The following is a 19,499-nucleotide window of genomic DNA, read 5'->3' as shown; positions in this document are numbered from 1 at the left end:
ATGGAATACCATTAACATCAGATATCCAAGTGATAGTTAAATCTAGAGAGAGAGAAAAAAACACAAACCAGGTCATTTTGGGACTAACAAATTGAACAATTTCAATAACACATCCGAGAATGCCGAAAACATATTGTATATGACGTTTCTTTCTGAAAAGTTATATGACCAGAGCATATATTTTCCATAATCTTCTGTTGGGGGTCACCCGACAACTTTCTTAGTAGATCCAACAATATTATCACAACCGTAAAGCTGCACTACTTTGTTTCAAGGTAAACGATGTAAAGATAAAAGGTATGCTGAATACAATATTGGTTTAATAACATTTAAGATTTTTAAAGTACTTTTCGCTCATCTCCGGAGCTCGTCAGAAATAATGCCATTGCATAAGATGGACACAATACAACAATTTATACATATTTACATAGCAACACTGTGGTTTTAATTGTCTATCGTTACAATTGTTTGTGGTTATATAGCATTGATGTATAACTAATAGAGAACATGTATACGTGTGAATTAATTTGTTTTATATGGGTATAATTTAGGAACAATGAGTTGAAAATAATCTCGGATTAGATTAAGATAATTAATGAACCATTTCATATTTCATGCATAATATATATGTATGTCTGGATTAACCATTAAGCAAACTTTGGACGTCAAGGGAAGATAAGGTACCACACAAATTAACTACTGTCTTATGCACCACTGACCACACATTGCAAAATTACAAATGGCTTGGTTCACAATAAGTCCATCGGAGCTGTCTGTTTTATTGGGGTTTTTTTCTATTGACATAATATTAAAAATCCCAACAGAAAGTCTGTGTAACACAGTAGCGCGGAAGCCTTATCTCAAATAAGTTCCGAAACAGATATGTTACGTAAAATAAGTTTAGATGATCTGATCAAAGAATTTGCAATTTAAAACAGTAGGAGAATTTTTTCAAAAATAAATATAGTGGAAGTATGCACAAAAAAAACCCAACAGTTTTTGTTTTCATCTTAAGTTTTGTTAAATTTCGAATAGTAAACTTTTATTTTGTGGTTTAATATTGCTTACATTTGGAATTACATGTTATCGGGCCACCAAGTGCTTATGGCCTCTAAAGGTCTTAATTCTTCCTGTATATGGCTTATATATTTCGATTAACACTGTGAGGATGAAAAATACCTGACATTTTTATATATATGCTTCTATTTTATTTGATTATGCCCCAATAAAGTAAAATTGGTGTCATGACGGCTATAAATATACTGGGTAATACATGTACCTATACAGAAGCCAGCAAGATCTTTTATGAAAGCTAATATATGAATGCTGTTTATCAAGACGTGACGCGTGTAAAGGCAGTCGATTACTGTGGTAGGGCTTTCAACAATGAATGGTATCCTCCTTATAACTCTTACGGGTGAGTTTTGTTAATTTATATGAAATGAAATGAATTGGATTGAACGTCCTACTTTTTTGTTACGCGGTTGTACGTGACAAGGAGTATGGTCGCCTGTCTAACCTCGTGGGTTTTCTCCAGGTCCTCCGGTTTCCTCCCAATGCTAAAGACCCCTAGGCGCAAGCGAATTATTGAAATAAACTTGACACACTGCCCTCGATATTATCTTATACTATTCAAAAAAAGTAGGGGATATTTGATTTTGGGGGCATAATACTAAAATATGCAAATGACTACGAAAAAAGTCACTATAGAACCTAACAGAAGAAACATTTCCAGTTACATGTGACGCCCAAACGCACCAATGTCCAAGAACTTGCTGCTGCGTTGCAACAGGAATGGGACAATCTGGACCAAAATGACCTTAGACGTCTCATAAGGAGTATGCCACTTTGGATCAATGCTTGTTTGGCAAACAGAGGAGGATTTACTCGTTACTGACTTGGTTGTGATGCTGTGGTAACTTTGCTGTTTGACCCCGGGTATCATTTTACCCTTATAATGGTCAGTCTGTGCCTTACTTAGTCTAACGATCATTTGGAATAAATCGATGAATGTGAACTTCATTTCATTTTGTCATTTGTTTCTTCGTCAGTTTCATTAGGTGACTTTAATAACACTTAAAAATCAAATATCCCCTACTTTTTTTGAATAGTATACTATGGTAATGTCATTTGTCATTTTTACTGAATATGAATTTATTTGCCTTCAGGTATGACGTATAAAATTCAGAATCCTATCTTTTTTTCTTAGTTGTAAGCTTGTTTTCAACTATAAGTGCAGACTGTGACCCCTTGAAATGTGTTTCGTTCCTAGACGCTATTGACAAGTCCGATCCGCGGCAACTTTGTCCGTAAGTATAAATTTTGATTCAATCGCTGGCAGAACAACCGTAAAGGATAAAATATATTGATCAGAGTACTCCTCAAAAAAAGAAACGCACTGCCCATTTTTCATCATTTTTTTTATTTGAACGCGGTCGTTGTTTCCATAAATCTTACTTGTTTTTAATGTCATCATGTAAGGATAAACGAAATTCTTTATTGGTTTTAAATGTAGGCTAACTAATTGTGACTGGTCATACTTTTTGCCGAAATTTGTTTTCGCTTGATTGCACCAAGGCACACGAGTTTAACAGCTTCGCAAGCTTGTCGCATGAAACCCAAATCTAAGGCCTTTAAAATCCTGGGGTTCTCGGTTTCAAAATCAGTTGCACATGTAAACACTCAACGAATCAAGTGATGCCACAACAACGCTATTGGTAACAGGCAAAATGAAATGAAATAAAATGGGGTTTAACGTCCTACTGTTCTGCTCCTATACTGGGCTAAGAAGACGGGCATACGCCATACGGTGTGCTATGAGGGAAATTTTGCCCGGGCAGCGGCACTATCGCCTACTCTTATAACGAATTCCAACTGCCAGGGGATCTTTTAAGTGCATTCCAATATATACACGGGACCTCGGTTTTTCGTATCATCCGAAGGACTAAACAACTGTCCTTGTCAGGCCCTCCGTCCTGCATCACTGACAAGGGGGAACCACGCCGGAAAATCTGGACGAACTTTCTCGGTCAATGCAGGGATCGAACACCCGATCTCCAGGCTAGCGAGCCAGCGTCTTACCCACTTAGCCACGTGATCCCCCAGGCAGGTGAATCCCAGACAGATGTAGCCAGGTTGCTGAATGTTTCCCAGAGTACCATTTCTCGCCATTGGAATAGGTACCGACAGCGACGTTCAACACGTGACCACCCAAGTTCAGGTCAAACAAGAGTGACCCCACCTACCCTGGATCGTCACATCCGGTTACTTTATTTGCGACCTGTACTGCAGCGGCAATTCCTAGACGGCGTACGATCTCAGATTAGACAGTCCATAGACGCCTACGTGAAACCGGATTACGAGCGAGACAAGTTAGAGCTGTTGTTTTGAAATACGACGACACCGTCAAATCCGACTTCAATGGGTTCAGACACATAGGGTATGTCCACAGAAACGTTAGAGAACAGTTTGGTTCAGCGAGGGTATAACGACGACGAAATGTCACCATGCGTGGGTTTTTTTAAAGAGTATATATGTAATCGTTTCGCCTGTATTTATAATAATATGACTCACCCCTCCCCTGCTGGCACAGAGAATTCTATTATCTCCTACATTTACTCCATAGAAATACTGTCTCAAAGCTTCTGATTTGATCAAATTGCCCCGACCTTCTAACGGCAAACTTGACGTTGTCTCAACCTTGGACCCCCTCGCCACTGGGGGGTTGGATGGCTGAATGGTTAGCGTGCGCGCGCTCTATCATATAGTCTGTCATTGAGTCGACTGGCGTGGTTTCGAATCCCCGGTTGTACGTGTCAAGGAGTAGGGTTTTCTCCGGGTCCTCCGGTTTCCTCCCACTGCTAAAGACCCCTATGCGCAAGCGAATTATTGAAATAAAATTAAACCATATGTTAGTCCCGAAATGACCTAATTTGTGTCGAGTGGACGTTAAACCCCATTTCTCTCTCTCTCCCTCGCCACTGCTGTTTAAATTCTTGGACACGCCCCTGTAGGATGATACCCCCTCCCACCCGATTTAAATTGAATCTGTGTTAAAACTGCCTCAAATAAGTCTTATGTTCATTTTACAGTGCTTTGAAGACCGTTTCATTCTGCTTAGAGGATTTGTTCGCAACTTGTCTCACTCTTGAACCTGACACTCGAACTCAATTTGAGGTAGCCTTGTCTGACGTTAATGAAAAAGTTAACAATGCATGCGGTGAGTCAATAATCTACAGTTTGTAAATAGTCTGAGAAATATATTAGAGTAAAATAGTGATAGTTGTTGGTTCATCTGACAAAAACAGGAGGTTGGTGTAGTAATATCGTCGTTGCGACATTGTTTTTAAATTTATAGACAAGGAATAGAGATATGAGATGGTTTAAACAATATTTGTATCTTTACAAATTATTCTCTATTGTCAGTGTAGCTATGGTATGAGTTTATTTAAAACGCAAATTAGCTCGCCCAACAAGTCTGGCTGAATTAGGTTTGAGAGAATGATTTTATTATTGTAATCTATATTATGCTTGTATCCATGTATTCAGCTGATATATAAAATGTAAAAAAGAACTGTTGCATTGTTGTTCCTGGTAAGACAACTGTCTTAAGAAAACAGTAAGAAGTAAATACACAACGTGGCGACCTGACAACAACACACACAGATGTGTACAGGTGTTTTATGTAATAGTCTTTAAAATATGTGAAACTATTTACTAAAAATCGGTAACTATACACTATATATATCCGTGAATACCTAGTAAATATATATAGAAGATCGGAAAAGACGTTAACTTGTAAGTGAGTTTTTTTCTGTAAAGTGAAGATATTGACCTATTTATAGATTGACAAGCAGGGTATATTGTTATAGTATAGTGTGACTGTATAACAAACCTGGGAGTTAAAGTGACTCACGCGTGTTGAACAGTATTAATAAAACTCATACCACTGCAAAAAATAATGTCGTCGGGCACTAGGGGAGCGTTTAAGAAAATAGATACTGATCAAAGAAGGCAAAGCCTCAACGCTACAGAAATGACAGATATGAACAATAAACTCACAATAATGAAAAATAATATGTTAACAAAAGATGATATTAAAACAATAGTAAGTGATATTACTAGTTCGGTCTTGTTAAGCTTCAAAGAAGAATTTAACGCAATTCACGAAAAACTTGATACTACACTGAAAGAAAACGAGCTTTTAAGGAAGGAAAATGATAAACTCAGGGCCGACTTTAATGAATTGAAGGAAACAAGCGAAACTGAGAGACAGAGAATAAACGAAGCCATAAGCATGGCTAATTACAACGAGCAATACTCTCGTAAAAACAATATCCGAGTATCAGGCATACATTTTCCCGACAGTGACGAACCTATGAAAGAAACATTCATGAAGTTTGTTCATAAGCATATTGGAGTTTCGGTATCACCAACTGAAATAACAGCCATTCACCCCCTCCCTTCCAGGAATTTCGATAAACCTAGCCTGATTTTAGTAAAAATGTCGAATTCGGAAGCCAAACGAAACCTAATGATACACAAAAAAATAGTAGCTGAAAAAAACGTGAAATTTTCTGACGACATTACCAAATCCAATCTGAGTTTAATGAATAGGGCTAATAACATGGACTGTGTAGAAAAATCGTGGTATTACAATGGTCAGGTATATGCAAAATCTAAAGGAAGAGTAAAAATCAAGATTAACTTATTCGAAAATTTTCGAGACAAACTCATGTCAGCCCCTTTTGACCAAAGAAGACAGTCAACGGATCTTTAAAGCATGATGTAAATATTATTGTTGACACACGCCTCGTACATGACCATGCATTGACCCAATTCGGTTATAGGTACAAACACTAATAACCAGTCACAAATATTGTTACGCAAGTACGCTACAGACTGGAAATTTTGGACTAAAATATAATTTGTAAATACCAGTCACAGGCTTTTGTGATAATCATCCAACGAATATATTCAATTAGGTGAGGCTTCTCACTTATCGAGGAAACCCAAGGGTGGTGGTGACTACGGTGGGACATCAAATATCGTATTCAGAGACACCACAAACACATCTCTTCACCAATATTCAATTATAACTACTAAAATAAGGACGAACTATTATATTTATATCGTTTATATATTTATATCATTTATGTATTTATATCATTTATGTATTTATATCATGTAATGTCATATATCATTATCACTAGATAGTGAATAAGAATAGGCATGCGCAATGGTATAATCAATACAAAATAAAGATTGTGTTAATTATACTTATAGCATAAAACACCTTGTACACATCTCTCCAATTTAACAACCTAGGAGGATGAAGCGAACGCGAATTATAACAAACCAGTTTCAACAAGCACCATATAATATACACACATTAATATACAATCACATATACATTATTATTAAATATACAACCATGAAAAACCCCAATATTACCTTAAATAACATCTCGAAGATAATTTATAAAATACAATATTGTCCGTTAAAATGGCAGGAATAAGGGCACTCTCACTTAATGTCAGGGGACTTCGAAATAAACAAAAGAGAGAAAAAGTCTACCTATGGCTAAAAGAGCAAAAGGGTCAAATAATATTCTTACAAGAAACTCATAGTACAAAGGAAGATGAAGACTTTTGGCAAGGAGAATGGGGTGGGACAATTTACTACTCTCATGGTTCAACAAATTCTGCAGGAACCTCAATACTATTCAATTCGAATTTTCAACCAAAAGTCATTAAGAGTATATCAGATGAAAATGGGTACTTTGTTATATTAATAATACAAGCTGAAGAAAAAATTACAGTTCTTGTAAATACATACAGTCCAACATCCGACAGTGATCAAAATGCTTATTTTAATAAACTACGTAATACACTTACAAAAACTCTTTCTAACCAAGAATATGATATAATATTTGTGGGAGGAGATTTCAATAATGTGTTAGATACAAACTTAGACAGAAGTGGGGGTAATTACAGAGTAAAATCCAAGGGATTAGCAGCTTTAAAAGAACTTATTAATGAATATGAATTAGTAGATATATTCAGAATACGAAAACCAAAACTGCGGCAATTTACATGGCGACAAAATAAACCACTTATACAGAGTAGAATTGATTTTTGGTTGACATCAGAGAGTACTCAAAATTATATAAAATCTTGCTCTATTATACGTAATACAATAAGCGATCACTCCGCAGTCTTTATTGAATACGTTATCGTGAATGAAAGAAGAGGTCCAGGTTTATGGATTTATAATAATGATTTAAACAATGATAACAATTACTATAACTTATTGAAAAAGTCGATAGAAGAATGGTGTAGCTCATATCATGATCAATATGATAAGGGGGGGCTATGGGATTTTCTCAAATTTAAAATTAAACATGAAACAATACTGTACTGCAAATGTAAACAAACTATCAAACGAAAATTAAAAGAAACTCTGAATAACGAACTTTATCATTACGAGAATAAACTAGGTAGTGCCAACGTAACAAAAAATATTGAAAACATTTTGAACCGTATTGACGAGGTGAAAATTAAATTGAACAATATCTATGAGGATGAAACTAAAGGGGCAATCCTACGTGCAAAAATTCAGTGGCACGAAGAAGGAGAAAAAAATACAAAATTCTTCCTTGGAATAGAAAAAAGAAACAAAATAAACACGGTTATTCAAAGACTAACGAATGAAAATAACGAAATGATTTCAGACTCTAACAAAATTCAGTTTGAAATTTATAAATTTTACAGAAAATTGTATTCACAAACGAATAAATCTATACAAACACAAAATATTTTTATAATGAATGATAATACACACCCAGTAATTGAAGACAACTTAACACACATATTTGAACACAAGGTTAGTGATTGTGAATGTCAAACTGCCCTCAAATCATTCAAAAATAACAAAACACCAGGTAACGATGGACTTACTGTTGAATTTTACAGAAAACACTGGCAACTTGTAAGGGTCCATGTACTTAATTCATTCAACTGTGCCTTCGAAAATGGAACCTTATCTAATTCGCAGAGACAGTCAGTAATAAAATTAATTCCAAAATCCGGAAAAGATAAAACTCAACTAACTAACTGGAGACCAATTAGTTTAATTAACGTAGATGTAAAAATCTTAAGCAAATCCTTATCCATAAGACTAAAACCATTCCTTAACGACCTCATTCATCCAAATCAAACAGGCTTTGTGCCTGGTAGACACATACAGGAAAATACCAGGATAATAAGTGACTGTTTTACTCTAGCAGCCCAGAAAAAAATCACTGGGATATTATTAGCATTAGACTTTCAGAAAGCCTATGACAGTGTTGATCATAATTATCTATTTTCAGTGCTTAGATATTTTGGCTTTCAAAAAAACTTTGTGAGGTGGATTAAGACCCTTTATCATAATATTACATGTACTGTTATGAACAATGGTTTCTCAACGAAGCACTTCCTAGTAAGTAAAGGAGTTAGACAGGGGGATCCAAGTAGCTCAAACCTTTTTAACCTTGTTTTAGAAACATTATGTCAAAATATTAGAAACTGTAAATATATTGAAGGCATAGAATTTGGACAAAAATCATTAAAACTGACCGCCTTTGCTGATGACATCACTTGTTTACTGAAAAACTTCAAATCAGCAAGACACCTTTTCGAAATATTAAAGAAATTTAGTAAAGTATCCGGTCTTGAAATCAATGCAACCAAAACCGAGATAGCAGACCTAAATAGTAAAACTGAAAATATACAATCCATTGCTAATGAATTCGGAATAATTTTACAGAAAGAAAAAATTAAGATTTTGGGAATCTATTTCACAAATGATAAATGTTTAAGCAATAAATACAACTATGAAGAAAGGATTTCGGATATCAAAACAATACTGAATAGGTGGAAAAAAAGAAATTTAACATTAATAGGCAAAATCCAGGTTATAAAAACGTTCTGTATCTCTAAAATACTGTACCCAACATTAACGATAAATATTCCAGAGTATATCATTTCAAAGTTTAATACGATTATATATAACTACCTGTGGTCAGGCCCAGATAAAATAAAACGAAATGTTATTTCCCAACAATTTGAAATGGGGGGTTTAAATATGATAAACATTAATGAATTGTTGAAAAGCCAGAGTATCTTTTGGATAAAAAAAATATACTCCGAACAAGAACAACCATGGAAAATTATTTACGAACATATCCTACAAAATCAGAATGGATATTTAATACCGTTATCTAACTTCAATATTAGAGACATTATCTCGACACCCTTTTATACAAATCTATTTCAAAACTGGTATAACATATACACGTGCTATATTGACGGATTGGTTCCCTTAAGAAATCAATTGATTTGGAATAACCATAATCTAAGAATTAACAATAAGTCTTCAATCAAGAATATATTAATTAACGATAACATTTTATTTGTTGAGGATATCGCAGACATCAATCTTTCCAAATATGATAATGATCTTATCAAGTTAATGGAGATCAATCAAATTTTGGTTAACATTAAAAAGGTAAAGGAAACAATATCGGAAACGGAATACAGTTGGAATACTAAAATTTTTGACAATAGATTAAATGTAAATTTGGATAATTTTTTAGAAAAATTATACAAAAAAAATATATCAAATATAACCTCAAAAGACATTTATAAAAAACTTGTACAAAAGAACTACACAAAACCACCAGCTATTGCCAGGTGGGAAAAAAATTATAGTATTGCCCTAGAAGAAGACCAAGTTAAACACATTTTTACACAGATACGAAGAATAACTAGAGATTCAAAAATGGTGACATTTCATTTTAGATATATACACCATGTAATTTACCTTAACGATCGATTATATAAAATGAAATTATCTAACTCATTACTGTGTGATTTTTGTAATTCTACAATTGAAAATATCGATCATCTCTTCATTCAATGCGAATATGCTCAATTAGTATGGCAGAAACTACATGAAATATTAATCTATAATAATATATATATTAATCTTACTAGTATAATTAAACACTTAGGTATAATTATACATGAGAATTTAAAAAATGAAAAAGAATTAAATACTGTTAATTTACTTATATTGTTATCAAAATACTATATCTACTCATGTAAGGTCAAAAAAAGTGTTCCAAATACCAGAAGTTATACTTCATACATCGAAATGAAAACTAAGATAATATACAACACAGAAGACGGACACAACATCCTGAAGATAAAACAAAATCATTAAAAATATTTATTCATATATATAATATACATTTCGTTATGTTCTCTATATAGGTAATATTTATTCAATCCTAGTTTTTAGATTATCTACAGATTTATATTTATACTTATATTCATGATTTATATATGCATGTTTTATATATATGTATATGTATGTTGTTGGTTAATAAACTGGGTTTTTAAAAAAAAAAAAAAAAAAAAAAAAAAAAAAAAAAAAAAAAAAAAAGTAAAGACAGCTAGAGACAAATTCTAGACGATCACAAGGCTACTAAGATATGTAGTAAGAAAAGATGCATGGGTCGTACGCAGGATGTGGCGACCGGTTTTGCAGTTCCCGCTCTCCACGTCTGACAGAAGACCCATGGTGCTGCATTGGATGGGCTAGTGGTTTAACGTGTGCGAGTGAAATCAAAAGGTCATTTCGAGACTAACATGGTCCAATTTTATTTCAATAATTCGCTTGTACCAAATGTTCTTTAGCAGGCGACCCTACTCCTTGTTAGCACTCAACTTGACTCAATGACAGACCTTGTGATTTCATGACGCGCACACGTTAAAACACTTGCCCCCCCCCCCCCCTACTATAAACAGTCGGAATAAATGTTATTTTCAATATTTATACTTGACAGAAAACTGATGACATTCTTCCATCATCTCTCCTGTGGCATTCTATTTTGTTCACTTTTAATTTCAGTTAAAGTATTTCCTCAGACAGTTGAAATAACTACGAGAGCTGCACCAATTGTTATTCAGTCTGACAACGTGGTTGGAATTGTAGGTGGGGTACTTGGTACCCTGCTTGGCATCGCCTTAATAGTCATTGTAGTTTTAAAGTTCAAACTCACCAAATCCGGTGATGGTACCAAGTCTTCAAAGATACAACCGGACGTCAGTCGCCCTGAATGCAACTCGAAACCAGTGTTTGTCCACTTTTAGGACACTATACGTAGTGTTTTCAAATGACATTTTAATTCAAAGTTTCGTATTTTAACATCTTATCCGCCGGTCGTCAGTTTTATTAGAACTGTTATTGTGTTTTCAATAAACCTCGATATATTTTCTTCTGTAATTTTTACTGGGGACAAAACCACTTTTAGGGAGCAATGATATGTAATTTTATAAACGCCTCTGCTTCGCCGAACAAATCAATTCCATATGAACTGGGCAGAGTGATCCATCGTCGGTTAACTTTTTATATTTTTTAAAGAATTTTAATAAAATGTAGTAATGGTGCTTATTCAAACTAAAGACAGGGACACCTAAACACAACGTAGATATTTTCAACTATTTTCCCAAAACTGCATCATGCATTTAGAAGACAATATGGGTGCCAGTCATTATCACATATGTGATAGAACTGGTGAAACACGTTCCAAATATTATTTTATCACAGAGATCATTGCCACGATAGATGAATAATCAATGTTTCAACAATAGGAAGTGACGAACGCAAAAGGAAAACACGAGTTATCCCTCTATATAACTGGCTGAAGTGACGGGTGATAACAGATACATGGTCGAATTTCTGCTCACTAAAAATTCCTTCGAAGACCAAAAGTTGTTGTATGAGACTGTAATCGTATATCTGACATTAGATAAGAGGACAAGAGAAAAATAGAAACAGTCTGTACATTCACGGGTTTTTATTCATTCTATACTAGGGTGACCCACCATAAATAAATATCTCCAAATATCTCGACAATTACGCCACAATATTTATATATATACCAAGCCTCAAATCAGTTTCACACAATTATAGTCACTAAATAAACGATCATGTTGTACTTAATAAGCTATGACCATTAATCATGTAGAAATAATAGACTGAAAACTGGTTCCAAGTGTCGTCCATAACATCCAGTCACTTTTGAGTAAAAGATAGGTTACGTGCCCTTGTTTTGAAATTAGTCTCGCTTAACCAGTCTATCGATCATTCTACGTCTGATTGACAGGTCGGGATAATCAAGACTACTTTTTTACGAAACATAACAGAAAGCTAGAACAAGAAATTGAATTTAGAAATAAGCACTTTAGACAACTCAACAATTGTTTTAAGAATCTTGTAAAAGTAAAATGAAACTACTGCTAGTATCACGTTCCTGTCTAACCCGAGTGTTTCAGAGATATTATTTGTACTAAACCAAAAGACGCCGCTCTTAACGGTACAGTTAATGATATAGCAATTTAAAAAAAAAACAAACGTAATTTCTAAAGCTGCTGTAATAACCAAGAAGCTAAATTTTACTGCTATTCAAAATCGTCAACAATAGACTTTTTACGGCTGTAATAGTTGATATATTTGTAGAGAATTGCACGTGCATGGCTATTTATCGACTCAAAGAGAGTGCGGGGCAGTCAGAAATCAGTTCGAGACACGCAACTGAAGCGTGCACATTTAGCCGTGTCGAGACCAACTTTCTGTAGAGTGCACGGGTCATCCTATCTATACTTATAAAAACATGGTAATGCACGGACTTTTTCTATTTTTTATTCATGTTCTCTTATCTAGTGAGAGTCAATTTTGTTTATGAATTGTCAGATATCCTTTCACAGTGAGCAGAAATTCGCCCATTTATCTGTCATCACCCGTCACTTCATTCAGTTATGTAAAGGGATAACTCATCTATCGTAGCAATGATCTCTGTGATAAAATAATATTTGGAACGTGTTTAACCAGTTCTATCACATATGTGATAATGACTGGGACCAATATTGTCCTTTAAACAAAGATAATTATTAATGTTGCTTGGCTCGAATGAGTTGGTATGTATCTACTGGAGAACAAAAGTAAGACCCTATTTTAGTTCATTTAATTGTGATCAGATAGTGTTTGAACAGAGGTACCAAAATGTTGCCAATTGTTTTATTAAAATATTTCGGTATAGGTTTTTATGAGAGATGCTGGACCAGTAGTACATATACTGAATAAGCTATGAAATTCTTGGGTGGGGCTACAGTCTGCGCTAGCTCGAATATTCCTCAGAAATTATTTTGAAATTAGTTTTACAAATTATGTGCTCGATAAACATGCCTGTAAGAATCTTGAAATATTGCCTGAAATACGTCAATCTGAATAAAATACAGATTTATATTCCGTTTCTTTTTTTTATATACTTTAGATGGCCTCTTCTACATGAAGATCTGACCAAAATTTTTCATATACATGTTGACATTTGGGTAAACTTTGGTGTATTTTAGCCTTTCGTGTCGTAAAATGGAATTAATTTAGTACATCACCGGTTTTTGTATTGTTTTAAAAACATGTATGTTGTAAATTTATTAGCGTTTTTGTAAAGATCATTGTTATTCCCTATGACAATTCTCATTGTCTGTGCTGTGTCAGGTAGCCACTGTGGCTAAAAGGGTAAGACGCTGGCTCGCTACCCTGCAGGTCCCGTGTTGTTGACCGAGAAAGTCATTCAGGATTTTCCGGCGTGGTGCAGGACAGAGGGCCTGGCAAGGACAACTGTCTAGGCGTTCGAATGGAACGAAACACCGAGGTGCACGTAAAGAAACCTTGGCAGTTGGAATTCGATAAATGAGTAGACCGTAATGCCGCTGTCCGGGCAAAACTTCTCTCACAGCACACTGTATGGTGTATGCCCGTCTTCATTAACCAAGTCGGTGCAGAATTTCATTTAAATACTTTTATATATTGTTAAATTATATTTCATTTTCTTCGGTGTGTATGTTTTGTTGGACTGTCTATAGACATTAAGATTTACAGCATGTTTATATTTATTCTAGATGTTCTATATCTTGATAATTATTGTACATCAGGACTATTTGGTAATAGCGAACGGATTTTACATCCTTACAGTCCCGACCCCACTAAGTTTATAAAATGTGACGAAGATGGGAACTCGTTTATTACTCAATGTCCTGATGGACAGGAGTGGAATGCAGAAGCACATACATGTGGTACACAAGATAAACCATCGAATCAAGACGATTTACCATCTGTTGACAAGAGCCAGAATAACAAAAATCCAACAAACCAGACTGAGAGTCTAGGGATTATTGTAAATGATTTTTATGAGCTGGTTAACATGTTTAAAAACGAAACAAGTAGGTATATTTTAAATACTTTTTTCTTTTATGCGTATAGATGTTTTAAAATGGTAAGGCCGTCCCGCCCCAACGTGAATTGTGGTTTATATATAACCCTTTTAATTCAGACCTGGGTGGCGTCCTTATTGCGCTGCTACGGCGACGTCAGTGATTTCAGAGCGCGCCAAGATCGCCATAAGCGTGGTAAAAGCGTGGTGGTAACGCCAGATATCGTGCTGTGGTCACCATCGACGACAATGATCTACGATCTGACCTGGAAAGTTTGGGACATTTTCTCGCGTTGTGTTCACGTTTGCCGGCGAACTTGTGCATTTTCTGGTCGCCATACAGACGGGGGCATTACATGTAGTAACACACATAATAATCAGTGCGATTCTACCACGTCTTCATTATATAATCATAACCAATAAAAAAAATAATCGGAAATTGATTACGTACCCAATATAAATTTATCATTAGATTGTTATTATTTGTTATTCTAGTGCGGAGTGAAGTTGTGTGTCGTAGATATGGTCAAGAGGTCGACTGTACATTATTTGATATTCAGATCAGTGAATACAGCATATATCTGGCCCAAGGTAAATATGTTTATTTTCTATCACAATGACATTTAGTTTGTTCCATATCTTAATCTATCCAATATATTATTATTAATTATTTAAATTTACCGATAGATATGCCATCTTACATCTATCATAGAATAACAGTCAAGCGCAATAAGCTGCTATATGTTTGAAGATTCCCAGGAAAATCTTGTCTGCTATGTCACCCTAGGAACGTACGAAGCTACTAGATTCCCTGCAGTTATTGTGATATCACAGATCGTTTTTGAATGCAGTATTTGGCGATAAATGTTGATCTCTAATAATTGTAAGAACGTGATAGATTTTGTTTAATTCAAATTACAGATTCATGGAGTTACAAAACAAATCCATGTCCTACGGAAGATCATTTATTAAGAGAAAAGAAGGATCGCCTGAAAGTTAATGAGTTGGACAGCAGAAAGTTTATTATTTGTAAGCCAGGTGCTGTAATGTATGTTACCCAATGTCCCAACAAGATGCATTATTTCAAAAACGAATTTAAATGTCGCTTACCGCAAACTGAAACAGTTTCTTTAGAAATATCTGTAGCTGCAGTTGGTACAATTAATGACTTTCTTCAATAAATACAAATATAATAGCCTGAATTGGAAATACGATTACCTACGTACTTACATATTCTATTTGTTTTCATTTAATCTTTCGTCTCATGATATATTCTATTTACAGTTCAAGCATTATAATAACGGGTGAAGACACCTCCTTTTATTATATTACTAGAAGAATGCCCGGCTTCGCTAGAGGGTCATAACCCCGAAACCGGAAGTGGTAGACTAACGCCACCTGACCTATGTTACTCCCCGGTCCGAGCTACCCCTATACCCCAAATTTCAGACTCGGGGCAGACCTAGTGTAGCCACCAACCCCGAACAGACAGACAAACAGACAGACAGACAGACAAATGACAGTCACAAATATTAGTATAGATAATCATATATTGATATCTATTAAAATTTAATTAAGATATAACAAAAAAAAAAACCTTAAATTTCTCACCTTTATTGCTATTATATAGCAAATTGCTATCGGTTAACACTACAATTTACATGTAAGGAGATACAAATAAAATATTATTCAAAATATTACACTGACTTATAAGGACTTTAACGTCACCGTGACGCCAATATAATATTTTGGGGGAAAAACTATAAATCTTACGTGTAACTTTATCGTTAAACATTAGTTCATTTCCAGTAGACTTGTGTTTATTCATTATATTATGTAATGTACTGATGAATGTAAAAAAATGTTGAAATTAGATTAAAACAATTCCAAACATATACCAACGAAATGAAATAAAATGCGACTTAATGGGTAGAACGCTATAAAAAAAAACATCATTATATTATATTATTATTATTAACGTCCAAATTCCAACTGTCAAGGGCTCCTTTACGTGCACGCCAATGTGTACACGGGACCTCGGTATTTCGCCCCATCCGAACGAATATATCTTGCCCCTTGCAAGATCCTCGGTCCTACACTGACAAGGGGTGGACAGACCGGAAAATCCTGATGAACTTTCTAGGCCAAAACCGAGGTCGTTGTAAGGTGTCCCCACAAAACCCCCCAGAACCCATAAACTGTTTATGAAATCCTACAAGATAACTGACACTTCGGGGAATGATCGTACACAGACTGATATTTGTAGGATTTTATAAAGAATTTTATGGGCTCTGTTTTTTGTGGGGTTTTGGAGTTTTTGTTTGTAAATTTTAGGTTTTTTTGTTGTTTTTTTTGGGGGGGGGGGGCAGGGGTATTCTGTATAAATAAATCCATCAGAAGTTTTTTTTAAATAGAAGCAATGACGTCAAATTTTCTTGTGATGTTGTCAAAGGTGTAATAAATAAAATGGGGTTTAATGGCTTATTTCCCTTCACCCTTACAACTAATGAATACGGCGTTAACACTACATGCGGTGTGCTTTGGGAGACATTTTGCCCGGACAGCATGTCCGAAATAGTGGATGTTTAATGGAGCCTAAACGTATCATAAGGCACTTACTTTCTTTAAGACGTATCCCCGGTTGTACGTGACAAGGAGTAGGGTCGCCTGGCGAACCTCGTGGATTTTCTCCGGGTTCTCCGTTTTCCTCCCTCTACTAATTAGCCTTACGCGCATGCGAACCATGTGTCAGTCCTAACCAGTTAAAGAATTACAAATATACGCAGAGACAATACTAGGGCGACCTTCGGTTATCGTGATTTCTTGACTATGGTCGAACTAACTGAATCCGAATTTCATTTAGTCCGGACCATAGTCCGAAAATACTTAACCATGCTATTGTAGCATGGTCGGAGTAGTTCCACGATGTCGGGTGTCGATGAAACGTAAGTGTAGAATATTTAGAAAGAATCTATTTTTGTTTAGTATATTGATTTTAGGAAAGCTTGAAAGAATTTTAAATGGTTGCGACATCTATGAGCAGATAGCTTTTGTTTCGTATGTTATGTCTGAATCTGTATAAGTCTAAAAAATACGCATTATTTCAATACTTATATAATGCAAAAGGAATCTGAGTCGCGCAAGTTTAATTTCATGAAAGTATTATTTGTTTATTAAACTATATAACATCATATAGCATAGCGATTCATTATCCTCCGTGGAGAGATTATAGACCTTCCTTGGGCTTAGGGTTATGGTCGAGGTCTAAAGCAGAATAAATTGACATTACCATGTTCATGAGAGCAGCCATCTTTTAACACACGATTTTCCGGACCATTCGCGTTCGGTTTCTAGTTCCGACCACTAGTCATGAAAAAAATTATAACCGAAGGTCGCCTTTACGATCACAAGGTTAATAAAATGTGTAGCAGAGAAGAGAGTATGTGTCACACGGTGGATATAGGGTGATTTTTTTGTAGGAGTTTTTAGTAAGAAAGTCAATAATAAGAAAGAAATCGAAAATTCGATTTCTGGTTGGAGAAGGTGTGTTGTACAAGACGGCTGACATATTGACCATTTGAAATGAACGTGATGTGGCATCTCAGCCAGGCACTGATTTGATATTCTTTTTTAAAACTCGCAGCTTTTTAACATTATTTGACCGGTGGACCTGTAGTCTCAGTCAAAAAGAACCTGCTAGTCTTCAAAGGTACGGAGAGGCTGTGACCGTTGTCAATAATTGATGAAAAGTTCCATTGCCCATGCGTAATTGGGAGTTTGTTTTATTATGTGGTTGATTACCCAGTATTATTTGGCCAAGTCAAGTAAGAGTTGCGCCCCTTCCCGAAATAAATCCCACAATTCATGCACCCGGTATACTATGTTCATCATTGTGGGTGTGCTGTGAAATTTTCGATATGCACTTTGGTGTTATTCCGAAGGGTTAGTATGTGCATAGTTCAGCAGCTGTTCGACTATAGCATTTTGGATAAAACAAAACACATGGTGCAAAAAAAACCAACATGTATTTACAGAGTCCTTGTGTAACTTGTTGACAAATGTTGGGTTGTTTTTTCTTTCTATTTCTTTCTTTGTGAAAACAATATTTTATTTCAATTTGGTGAAAAGGGATCAGGGAACATGCATCACCCATTACCTCATACACGGAATATCAAATATATTATAAAAAATATTATAAAATAATGGAAAACTAAAAAAAGCATATAAAAAAATCAACTGTATACACTATTTATAAGAAAATAAAAATGAAGAGGCTATTTTATAACATGATTACAAATTGATCAGAAGAGAAAAATCCTCAGATTTTGAAACATCTGGCGACATGAAAGTATTCATGTACTATTTTAAAGACATGATTAGTTGTAGTCTGATTATTTATACCCAATAGAAGCCATTGATTGCTGATATAATGGTAAAGATTCATTGTGTTTTTTCGTGCATCTGAATATAAGGGCACCAGTGGAGAAAATGTTCAGAATCTTCAAATCGATGACTGTAGCTGCCAGTGTCGTTACAATTTATGTCCATTTATGTAGACGGTCTTCTATGTATGATCTGATTCTCTCTTCTGCCATTTAAAACGGCGAAATTCAGATATCGAGATCCAATTTGTTCCATTCTTTAGTTGAAGAAGGTCCGAAAGATTTGTTGTTTGTCCATAGTTTGTTCATCCAGTCATTTCGTAAGTTTGACCATGTGGTTGTGTGTATTGAGATAAGACTCAATGATCCTGTCTCTGGTTCGTGAGTGGTAGATAGATGTTCGGTCCATGGTCCATAGTAAGTTCATCCAGTCCCTCGTAGTCGGAGGAAGTAGAGTTATATAGAGTGTTTACATGTTCTACAGAATCACCAGTGTCTACAGGACTATTACAATGTCTGGTGGTATTATCTCTGGACTGGGAGCTTACTGTGTCATTAACACCGTGTCCATCATTTGCTGAAAATAAAACAAAATTGAACTAAATTACCCGAAAACAATAGCAAATAATCAATATACCCACACGCCCCTCGCATTTCACACGTTCGTATGAAAACTAATAAATATCTTTTACTGTCGCCAATATACCGGAAGGTCAATTTATTTTCATTACTCTGCACACCAAATGAGAAGTGATATTCGGAGTACTAGATACGTCTACGTTGCATCGTGCACAACA

The 19,499-nt window shown here is 35.1% G+C and overlaps 2 long non-coding RNA genes across 2 annotated transcripts in view; both read left to right on the top strand.

Annotated features, from left to right (window-relative positions):
• Positions 1 to 1,336: 1,336 nt before the first annotated feature.
• LOC130012861 (uncharacterized) overlaps positions 1,337 to 19,499 on the top strand; it is a 57,458-nt gene continuing 39,295 nt past the window's right edge. Inside the window, exon 1 of the long non-coding RNA XR_008788120.1 lies at positions 1,337 to 1,417. This is a non-coding gene — a long non-coding RNA (uncharacterized LOC130012861). The remainder of the gene's footprint in view (positions 1,418 to 19,499) is intronic.
• LOC130012864 (uncharacterized) lies at positions 14,016 to 15,477 on the top strand. Its single transcript, XR_008788124.1, has 3 exons — positions 14,016 to 14,330; positions 14,816 to 14,911; positions 15,242 to 15,477. It is a non-coding gene; the product is annotated as an uncharacterized LOC130012864 (long non-coding RNA).

This window comes from Patella vulgata, chromosome 5 (genome assembly GCF_932274485.2).
Source record: "Patella vulgata chromosome 5, xgPatVulg1.2, whole genome shotgun sequence".
In the NCBI taxonomy this organism is placed as follows: Eukaryota; Metazoa; Mollusca; class Gastropoda; family Patellidae; genus Patella; species Patella vulgata.
The sequence above is the reverse complement of the archived record's forward strand: the minus strand, read 5'-3'. Positions and strand labels throughout refer to the sequence as shown.